Consider the following 11,946-nt stretch of genomic DNA (forward strand, 5'->3'; position numbering starts at 1 on the left):
GGTATATGACCATGGGGATCCATAGGACTTTCATGATCCTCAGTTTCCCTGTGGATAATATCAAACTAGTTCACACTGCTTATGTGATGATTTGGTGACATAACGACTTGGCAAAGTACTTTGTAACCTACCAGCATGATATACACGACATTCCAAGGATCTTACTCATTATCAATTTCCTTAGAGACAATTCTCTCTTGTTTACCGTATCCTGTATCAACATACCAGGTGTAGGTGTGGATTTATCTACTTCAATATTTTTTAGTTAAATCAACCTCTGGCTCATAACAATACAATGATTGGAACCATACAATGTAAGCTACTGAATGGACCTTCAGGGTGGTTTTAGGCAGCTTGATTTTGGTCTCCTCCATTCTCTATGCTTTACCCAAAAACTTATATATCAAGAAATATACAATAACTTCTATATTTCATTTTTCATTAATGAGGGACATTTAGAAATTTGGAATCCAGGATATTCCCTGCTATATATACTAAAGAGGACCATTACAGGTATTGACTAGAGAGACTGTTTGATGCTTCAATTATATTTATTTTTCTTTTATAGCAGGATTATTGATGCTTCAAGGAAGTAGCTCACATTCATTTTTCAGCAATCTGAAATAAATGAAAAGCATTAATCTCAATGCCATGGGTCTTTTTCTAGGGACTATGTAAATTTTTGTATTTTAATTATACGCATTGACATAAACATATTTCATTTAAGGACTGGGAAACTTTCTGCTCAAGAAGACTTGAGTGGGGGCCAGCGAGAAAGCTCAGTGGTCTAAAGTGCCTGCTTAAATAAGTTTAGGCAAGCACAGGGACTGCAGTTCGATCCCTGGCACCACACACTGCACCAGCCCACTCCCAGGGTGGCTGAGCCAGCCACACACACCAAAAAAATGACTTGAGTAGATGCAGGATAGAGCTTTTAGTAGTAGGTATTTGCTGACAGGGTTTTTCCCTAAGACAATCCCATGGATTATAATGTAATCTTCACAGGAGCTTACTCTCCCTGCATGCTCAGGGGAATTCACAGTCTGCCTGCTTTGCTTTTGATATGTTGAGATGATAAGGTTTCCATTATAGGTGGAGCATGAACTTTTAAGATTTTTATTACACAGTCACTTTCAGAAGACAAGTGCGGGGGTTTAGTGCTACAAAAATTACAGTTTTCTAAGGACTGGGACAAAGTCTATTTTAGGTTTTACGTCCACTATGATCTCCACCTTGATTAACATTTTACCTTTCTTTGGACCCCTAGTTGGTGGGTCCAAAATGCACAATTGTTGATAATAGTAAAAAATGTTCAAGTATTTTGTACAATATTTTGATAATAAAGGATCTTTTCGGGGCTGGTGAGATGGCTCAGTGGTCTAAAGCACCTACTTAGAACAAGCTTAGCAAAGCACAGGGACCGCGGTTCAATCCCCCAGCACCACATGCCAGCCAGCCTGCCCCCTGGTGGGCTGAGCTGGCCACACACACACACACACACACACACAAAAAATAAATAAATAAATAAAATAAATTTTTACAAAAAAAGGATCTTTTCTATTACACTACAGCAAATGAAGGATCTAAACTACCATGTTGTTTGAGTCGCAGAGGGACACATATATGTACTTCCAAGTGGAAACACCAAAAAATGTTAGAGTAAATAGGTGTTAATGGAACTGAGTGAGAAAATTGTAGCATTTTTAGTATAAAATGATGCATTTAAATAATCTATAAGCAATAGGCAACAGTAATAACAAAATGGTTGTATTATGGATACTTACTGTTTGTTTCATGTTAAGTTGCAGTGGGACTTTTGTCTCTTATTTTCCATTAGGAGGAGGAGTTACAATTCTAGACTGAGGTATTGGAGTAGGAAATAAATAAAATATATAGCCTGGATATGCTTGGTTTAGGATTGGTGGATATTGGCCAGATGGGTACTGGTAAGGAGGCAAATAAAACTGTTGAGCAAATTCATCGCTGTCACTGATCTGTTGAGGGAAAGAGAAAGGCCCATTTTACTCATTACAAAGAGAAATAAAATGCATCTTTAACATACTGGTTATCATTTTTAAAATTTACCAGCATATTTCTCATTACATGAAGTTTACATTCATCCTGCAAGTGCGTATATGCACCTGACACAGTTCATTTCTCTTTCAAATCCTCTTCTCCCAAGAGAATAGGAAAAAAATACACACACACACAAACACACACACACACACACACACACACACACATACACCACAGCTAGTATAGATATACAGCTAGTTTCTCTTAATCATTAAAAATAAAGATTTGTGCTGATTTTGTCTGGGCATTATTTTATGCTTAGATTTTTTACACTGAATGGCTACCATGAAGATAACAATGGGCAAGTGAATTAGTTATTGGTACTCTACTATAAGCCTGAATTTTTTTTTGTTTGTTTGTTTTTCTTTTCTGGTTTTTTTTTTTTTTTTTTTTTTTTTTTTTTTTTTTTTTTTTTTTTTTTTTGGCAGAACTGGGGATTGAATTCAGGCCCTTGTGCTTGCTAGGGAAGTGCTTATTCTACTGAGTCATCTCCCCGGCTCCTATAAACCTGATTTGAAACTCTGTTTTATTTTATTTCTGTTTTTCTTCTTCTCTTATAAAAGAAAATAGTGAGATTCTGAGATGGGGAAAAAGGAAAAGAAAGAAGTGAAAAAGAAAAAAGTATGTATATATATTTATTTTTTCATATATATGTATATATATGCATATCTTTCTTAACAAAAGATAGTTAAGAAAGTAATACAGCTAGTTTCTCTTAGTGCATTGAAAAGAAAATTCTATGCTGCTATTTTTGGACAACATTTAATGTCTATATCTTTTACATTAAATAACTACTAAGACAACGATATGTAATGTACCAACTACTGTTATTGTCCTAAGGTCTATTTGGAACTGTTTTATTGTTGCGGTTAATTTTTCTCTTTAAAATACAAGTATTAAAAAACATAAAACAAATCCCCTTCTCCTTTTCACCCCCTCACTTAATATGCCTCTGCATTTTCTTTTGCATCTTTGTTCTTAAGGTTATCATTATTCTTAGCATGTGTTTATGACAGCTGTTTACACTGACTGTAGTTATTGGGTTCCTGCACTTGGCAGGTCACCATTCTTTCTCCACACGTCCGCTCACTCTCAGCTTCCTGTGCCCCCTCCCATTTGTGAGAGATCTGGTCCCTCGATCTGAACTTCTTTACCTTTCTACTTGTACTATGAACAGAGGTTTGATTAATTTTAGAAAACCAGGGATAGCCATTTTCCTGCATTCCTGGCTTTTCTGCGCAAAGTCTATTTTTCATATACAGTAATTTGTTCTACAACTAAAAGTATAAACACAGGGATATTGAAGGCCTTTAATATTTCTCTCTCTACTTTTACAAGAGGTGTTTACCTGGACTATTAAATGAGAACAACCCTCTTCCTGGATCTCATTTCTTTCTTCCCTCTTTCTTCCCTATATGTGGATATTTCTATCAATTTCCATATTCTGCACACTGTTTATTATTTGGGCCTCCAAGCCATGATTTTTTATTAATTTTATTGAGAAAGAAATAACAATGAGACAATTTCACAACAGGTTAGTTGGACAGTTACAATGATTAATACATTGCATATTGTTGTCTTTGTAGTAGTTATTCATAGTATAAGATGCAGACATGATATCTTGTCCAAACACTATTAGTAAAAATCTTTCTTCTCATTGAATTAAGAAAAAGTAGTTATATATCTATCCTAACTATTTTGTATTTACAGCTATAATATGGAATACCCATTTCTAACAAAATTAAACAAACAAAAGGGGGATATATATGAAGGACCACTTTGTAAACCATGCTTTTTCTGAAAAACTAAAAACAAATCTTCAAACTGGACTTATCCTCTTAAAATTTAAGTTTCTTCTTAAACATTTTTGGCTAAGTGTTAAAACCAAAGCTGTTCTTTACTGAACTTGCCACCAGTAGAATGGACCATCAACACTGGCTCACTGTGACACTTGGGGCCTGGAACAGGCCCAGCAGCCTGCATTAAGGCCTGGAGCTCACAGAGTGCTATCAGAGGTGGCAGAGACTTTGAAAGGTGCCACCGAGGGGGAGCTTTGTCACTGGGGGTGTGGGCCTGAGGCTGAAGGCAGGGCTGTTGCCTCCTCTATGTGTTCTCATGGGAACAAATTGTGCCCTAACAGACAAAGCAGTGGGCTTTCCTGGCCATGGGTCAGACACTCTGAAACTACCCAAGACACAGCTTTCCTCTTTTTGTGTCAATTTGTGTCAGGGGCAGGCAAAGCCAAGTGTCAAGTTCTCCAGTTTAATTATGCATTTATCTTCTTAGAATGAACATTGTAGGGCCATCACAGAGTGTAGTTATGGGCATTTATGGGCCTTTGCTAAGCTAGACGATTCAAGTGAAAACATTGAAACCCAAGTCATCACAGAATGATTCACATTTCAACCTGAGCACCAGTGCTGGGTGAGAGGCAAAGACACTTCCATTCTTCAAAGTGGAGCTAACCCTCCCTGCTTAGTGACAAGAGGCAAACACATTAAGAATCTCCAAAAAGTAGAGGAGATTTGGATAGGTAAATCCTTTAACCACAGTCGTGAATATTTAACACAGAAGACTTGCATGAAAAAAGAAGAAAGTAACTTACACTTTGTTTTTCTCGATCTTGGTCTTGAGAGACCTAAAGTTCAAATAGTGAAATTATTTCAAATTATGCTGATGAAAAATCACAAAGAATATATATATATATATATATATATATATATATATATATATATGCCACTGTTTTTTTTAATTTATTTTTTATTTTTTGGCGGAACTGGGGATTGAACTCAGATCCTTGTGTTTGCCAGTCAAGCGCTTATCCTACTGAGCCATCTTCCCTGCCATATATATATATATATATATATATATATATATATATATATATAATGGCTATATTGTACCAAATTTAAAACTTTAGGCTTCTATTGTTCAGAAAATATTTTAAAACTTATTTTCTGAAAAATGTAATGTGTATTTTTTTATATATTTGGTACAAGGTCTCACTAAATAGCTTGGACTTGTAGTGAAACCCCTGTTTTCAGCCTTCTCAGCACTGGGATTACAGGTGTGTGCCACCATGCAGTCTCAGTGGCTGGCTCAGCAAGTCCAGGTGCAAAGCCTGTGTGGCAGGTGGTGCTGGGGATCAAACCCTGCCCCTGCACTTGCCTAAGCAGGCACTCAATCCACTGAGCTCTCTCACTGACCCTATAATGTATATTTTGAAATGGTTCAAATTCCCCACTGCCCAGGGCTATATGGAATTGAATTATTTACCAAAGAGTGGTTGGTTGACAATATTTTCCTGAACATAATCTAGAGGCAGATTCAGGGTTTTGTATAGAGTAGATAAATTTGGGCTTCATGAATTAGAACAAAATACTTTAAAATGCAAAAGTGAATCCTTACTGGGAGACCAACAGCTACTGCCAAGATAGCACAGATCAGAAGGAGAGTTTTCATCTTACTTAGAAATACTCTAGAGGTCAGAAAAAAGACCAGATGTTAACACCAATTCACAAGATACAGTTGTGATACAAATGATGGAACCTTCCAGACCTTGAAGAGTCTGGAATGTCAGAGGACCAATCTATTTGTGACTGGACAACATGGTTCTTTAAGTAAAGTCAAAACAGATTTGTAATTTTACAACTTTATTGCACCAATTCTTTAAAATGTGCATTCATGTGCAGGGGCCAGGGGTTCGATCCCCGGGCCTGCCATGCCAGCCCTGTCCCCGGGGTGTGCTGAGACAGCAATTGAGACTGGGCTTGGTGGCATGTGCCTTTATTCCCAGTTCTTGGGAGGCTGTAAACTGGCAGACCACTATGAGTCCAACCTAGTAGTGAGAACCTGAACATCCTGTAGACCCTTCCTAAACTACAAAGTAAATAAATATGTAAACAAATAAATATACATTCACATATTATTTAACAGTAACACTTCTTTTAATTCTTAATAAAGTTTTCTGGAATGAAATGGTGCATCAGCTTATACAAAAAATGCTACTGCGGGGGCATGCAGTGGTTTAGTTGTTTTAGGGAATTCAAAGCAGGGATTTATAAATGGAATTAATTTAGATGACAGAAGTATTAACATTGATTCCAGGCAACTTGTCCCACAGATTTGTGTTGTTTAGGAGGATCTATTTTAAGTGTTTAGGGAAAAAAATTCAACTTTTTTCTAGAAATTGATTTTCAAACAATAACAAATTTTAATTTTCTTTTTTTTTTTTTTTGTATTTAGGACAGGGTCTCCAGGGTCTCACTGTGTAGATTGGACATAGTGATCCTCCTGTTTACAGTCTCCCAAATGCTGAGATTACAGGTGACCACCAGCAGGCTCAGTCTCAGTCACCGTCTCAGTGCACCGCAGGGGTGGGACCTGCATAGGAGGCCTAGGGATCAAACTCCCGGCCCTTGCCTCTGCCTAAGCAGGTGCTTTAATCCACTGAGCTATTTGTCAAGCCCTTAATTTTTGTTTTAGGTTTAAATTTTATTATATACACTCTTACAATGCATCAATTAAATATTGAAATATTTGAGAAAACTAAGCTAAATAAAAGGTTCAATCCATGGTTTCCTTGTCTAATGAACTGCACAATAAAACAAAACCATTTTCATTTACTAAGTTTACAAATTGAAGCAAGTGTCACATAATAGCCTTAATAATGTTGACAATTCAGTATATCTGCATATATAGCAGCAGAAATATACAAAAAGCAGTGTATAATCTTACTTAACATTGATAGTTAAAAGCTTTCTTACCTCTGCGCTTCCCCTCTCTTCTTTCTCTGGGATGGGGCTATGCGAAAGGGCAGTGACTGCTACTGGAACGTGCAGCTCTTTTATTCTCCAGGAGTGCAAAGGACAGAGACTCTGTGGCTGGAAGGTCCATCCCAGGGATCAGCTATCAGTTGAATCCTCAACTGTCACAATGTGTTGAAACTGAGGAATAACTGACATTTGCAGTTTCGTGAAAACTTTGGTCGAGTGACTAGCAGATATATCACTTTGTGGTTTTCTTTGTGCAATTTTGTGTATCTTATACATTTAAAGTTCACCACTATACACACACACACACACACACACACACACACACACACACACACATATATTCCTCAAAACCACATTCTGAAAACAACATGTGATTGTAATACCATTCTACTGCCCAGATAAAGAAGATGAGAAGTAGAAATTTTTGGCTATTGGTTTAAGGTGTTATCACTAGTACTCTGAACAAGTTTATACTGAACATCAGCAATTTGGTTCTAAAATTCATACTCTTTTTTAAGCAAATAAAAGATAATAAAAATGTTTAGAAAAGATGCAAAACTTCACTAAAAAAGATAGGAATTCAACAATGTTTGTTATATTACACATTGTTATCTTCAAATTAGTTGTTCTGATGATAAGATACAATCAAACAAATTAAAAAGAAGAAAACTATTCTATGTTGGATTGAAACATTTTATAAATGGAAGCTATAGTTTTAAAAGTGCATTATATGGCTAACATCAAGAAGTCAGCCAATAACAAATGCTGGAGAGGCTGTGGGGAAAAAGGAACCCTTCTCCACTGCTGGTGGGAGTGCAGACTGGTACAACCATTATGGAATCAGTGTGGAGATTCCTTTACAAGCTAGGATTAAAGATCCCATTTAACCCAGCTATTCCCCTCCTGGGTATTTTTCCAGAAGAACTGAAAACATGATACCAAAACGATATTTGTGCACCCACATTTATAGCAGCACAATTTGTCATAGCTAAATCTTGGAAACAACCCAAATACCTATCAACTGAGGACTGGTTAAAGAAGATGTGGTATTTTTACACAATGGAGTATCATTCAGGTATAAAACAGATAAATTTGAGACTTTTATTGGTAAATGGATGCAACTAGAGAGCTTTCCCTTAAGGGAAATAAGTCAGACCTGCATGTGCAAACATTGTATTGTCTCCTTAGTGTGAGAACCTGAAAGAGAAAATAAAATCTGAAGGATACAATAGATTCTGGGAAAAGGTAGAGACCCTATTCCAAAGCAAGGAATGGAGGATGAGAGAGGGAGTAGCGGGAAAAGATATATCTATATTTGTAAACAAGATGGTTTGTGCAACTGTACTGTGGATTTCTACTGGTCTGTGGAAAGGTCTATTTTGTCTCCTTTTCTTCAATTGTAATTTTTCTCTTTTTAATTTCTTATGTATTTCATTCTTTTCTTTCATTTTCCAATTTTGCATGCATATATCTGGTAATATGAACAACTATTTGGAAAACAACACTATGCATTACAACAAATACTGTGAAATTCATATTATCTTAAGTGAAATTTTGTATCACTTATAATTTTTCTGTTTTAATAATACTTTGTTAATATAGCTTTACTTTTTATACCTCGTGGTTACACTTTCCTGCTGGATGCTGAGCTGTAAAAGGGTCAAATCAACAACCTCAGACAATTGCCAGTTGTGCTGGTAACTCATTACTATTATGGACTATTGGACTATATTGGGTTGTTTTACTGAATTCAAGTACCTACAGTATTTGAACTTGTATCAAGTATTACAAGATCTTTAAAGACTTCTCCAAATACAGCTTCTCTAGCAGCAATGGAACATCCATCTCTGACAAAACAAAACAAAAAAGGGGCCTATAAATAAAGGACTGTTGTAATGAAAAAGAAAATATATACATATATATAAGATAGGCAGGATAGATATATAGCCACTTTCTCTTAGTTCAATGAGAAAAAAGATTTGTACTAATAGTGTTTAGACAAGATATCATGTCTGCATCTTGTCCTTTGAATAACTACTATGAAGACAACAATATGCAATGTTTTAATTATTGTAACTGTCCTACTAACCTATTTTGAAATGGTTTCATTGCTATTTTATTTTATTTTCTCATTAAAATGAATAAAAATAAAAGATACTACTTTGTGCTCTTTTAAAATAAATAGTGCATTATATATTATAGTACACAATTTGATAGACCTATTTTGTAAAAGTTCCTTATCTTATTACATGAGAAACAGGCAGAAATATTTTATTTCTTTCTATTTTAAGATGTATTATGATCTTTCCAAGTTTCTAAGTTATTTAATCTAAATCCTACCAGTGACTTTTAAAGTTTATTACATAATAGAAACTGAGAAAACATTTAAAATTGACTTTATGATCTACAAACTGCTGTTCAGGGTTTCAGGGTAAATCCTGAGGGGATTTGACTGATCTTGTCAGATACAAAAGTTACATTTTTTGTGATATGGGTCTTGTTTTGTCTTGGTCTTAACCATCCAGCAGAAAAGTATAAACACGAGGTATGAAAAGTACAGCCATATTAATATTCTGAGCTGTAAAAGGCTCAATTCAACAACTTCTGACATTGCCAGTCATGCAGATAACTCACTACTATTATAGACTACTGGATTATATTGGATTACTTTGCTGAATTCATGCACCTACAATATATGAATGGCAATGGAATACCCATCTCTGACATAAGTAAACAAAAAAGGGGATATAAATGAAGGTCCATTTTGTAGTTATATGCATATATATATATGCATATATATATATATATATGCATATATATATATGCATATATATAGCATATATATATATATATATATATATAGTAACTTTCTCTTCATTTTTTTTCTCTTACTTCAATGAGAAGAAAGTTTTGAACTAATAGTGTTTAGACAAGATATCATGGCTGCATCTTGTACTATGAATAACTATTACAAAGACAATATACAATGTATTAATTATTATAGCTGTCCTACTAACCTGTTTCAAAACTGTCTCATTGCTACTTCTTTCTCAATAAAATTAATATAAAAATTTATTTTATTCTAATAGTTGGTTCACCTAGGTAGAATGCAATCAGTCCTTTGGTGTGCTATTTTCAGTCCTTGGAAGGATTAAAAATTTGTGAATGGTGGAAGGAAGGGTAAAGAAAAAAAGAAAATAAATAGGTAGAATGCAATCAGTCCTTTGGTGTGCTATTTTCAGTCCTTGGAAGGATTAAAAATTTGTGAATGGTGGAAGGAAGGGTAAAGAAAAAAAGAAAATAAATACATAAAGATTTGTTAATAAGAAGGGGAGAAGGGCTGAAGGGAAAGAAGGAGATGGAAGGAAAAGAAAAAGAGTAATAAAGGCATCCCATATACACATACAAGTCCCCTATGATGAGTGTGATCATTATGCATTGGATTTGAAGCTGTGGCAGGAATCTAGGGGAGGATAGTTATATATTTAATCCCTAAGTTCCAACACCTAGTGTATTTACTGTCCTCGATTAGATGATATATATAATTTGGCTATTAACCATTTAGCTGATTCCTAATAAACCTGGAGACATGTAATGAGACCAATTAAGTCTTTTGTTCAGAAAATAAAAAGGTCAGCGAGTTGTAATCTAAAAAACTAAAGACTCTTTTGTATGAAAAATTGAATGCTGCCATGATAGAATTTACTAGGAAACTGCACCATACTTTCTGATTCTATTTTTAATATAAATTTCAATAAATGAATCAAAATATTGCTAGGATAATGCAGTGTGTTGTGGATGCCTGAGCAAGGTTAAGGACACACTTTCAGTTATAGTAATTAAACCTGATCCTTCTTCACGTACCAGTATTCAGGTATGCTATGTGGCCCTGATGCTTTGTAACCATTTCTAAATTCTTTTAAGTATTTGGACTTAGTCTACCAAATCAGCAGTTCTAGCATTGCAATTGCAGTGTTGTTCACCACATATGGTAGATAATGGATAATTATTCATTTCAATGAAGGAATGTTTCCCTATGTTCAACACCTAGTACTAAAAAAGAAAATAAAGGTTATAAAAAGCATCTGAATGGTATTTAGAGCTAGATAGGACTGTTATATATTATTTAAATCTGAATGTAAGGGTGCAGCTTTTTTTTTTTTTTTTTTTTTTTTTGCTGAACCGGGGATTGAACTTAGGCCCTTGCGCTTACCAGGGAAGAACTTATCCCACTGAGCCATCTTCCTGGCCCAGGAGGCAGCTTTTAAACTAAAGGAACGTGGGTTTAAGCATTCCTCATGGCTGTTGATCTGATCACACTACACAGCCAAAAGTTGCTCCATAAGAAGTCATTCTGGCTAAAGTCATGCTGTAGGAGCTAATGCTGTCTTTCTGCATAAAACTTTATTCAGATGGCTAAAATCTAATAAATAATGCAGATTTTTATGAAGTGGTATAAAACTTCTAAGTACAAATATCCATGCTGCCAAGTCATGTACACAGGGTTGTCTTGAAAGGGCAAGCAGGATGGTTTGCCTGAAATAAATGGCTTCATGTCTAAGAGGTGGGGCAGGGTGCCATATGGTAGACATGATATGGGGAACATAGATACCAGAGGTAAAAATGAATATTCTCTGATATTAAAATACTATATAAGGAAAAATTTTAAAGATTTAAACCACCCATCCCTGCAGATATTCAAAGACAGCAGATAAGAATAGCCTGCCAAACATCAGAAGAGATTTTGAGTAGTGGCTGCTGGTAGTGAGATTACTTTTTTTGCTCATGTCCAACCTTAAACTGTTAGGTTGGGCTTTACAGGAATGATAACACCCACTGGAACATTTTAGTCATCAACAAAAGAAACAGGGCTAGCCAAATAGCTCAGCAGATGAAAGCTCCTGCGTAGGCAGACACAAGGGTCAGGGGGGGTTTGACCGCCCCCCCCCCCCCGGGCCTGCCATGCTGGCCTCAACCCCGGGGGCAGGCTGAGAATGCAATTGAGACTGGGTGTGGTAACACACACCTGTAATCCCAGAACTTGGGAAGATGAAAACAGAAGGATCACTATCAGTCTGATCTACGTAGTGAGACC

The 11,946-nt window shown here is 35.7% G+C and overlaps 1 long non-coding RNA gene across 2 annotated transcripts; it reads right to left on the bottom strand.

Moving 5' to 3' along the window:
• Positions 1 to 532: 532 nt before the first annotated feature.
• Positions 533 to 6,946, bottom strand: LOC111814513. Of its 2 annotated transcripts, XR_002819475.1 has the most exons (5): positions 6,843 to 6,946; positions 5,485 to 5,554; positions 4,682 to 4,714; positions 1,785 to 1,994; positions 533 to 618 (listed from the first exon to the last, which is right to left on the bottom strand). It is a non-coding gene; the product is annotated as an uncharacterized LOC111814513 (long non-coding RNA). The 2 variants fall into 2 exon arrangements; XR_002819474.1 differs by lacking the exon at positions 4,682 to 4,714.
• Between the last annotated feature and the right edge of the window lie 5,000 nt (positions 6,947 to 11,946).

This window comes from Octodon degus, unplaced genomic scaffold (assembly GCF_000260255.1).
Source record: "Octodon degus isolate 3935 unplaced genomic scaffold, OctDeg1.0 scaffold00341, whole genome shotgun sequence".
Classification (NCBI taxonomy): Eukaryota; Metazoa; Chordata; class Mammalia; order Rodentia; family Octodontidae; genus Octodon; species Octodon degus.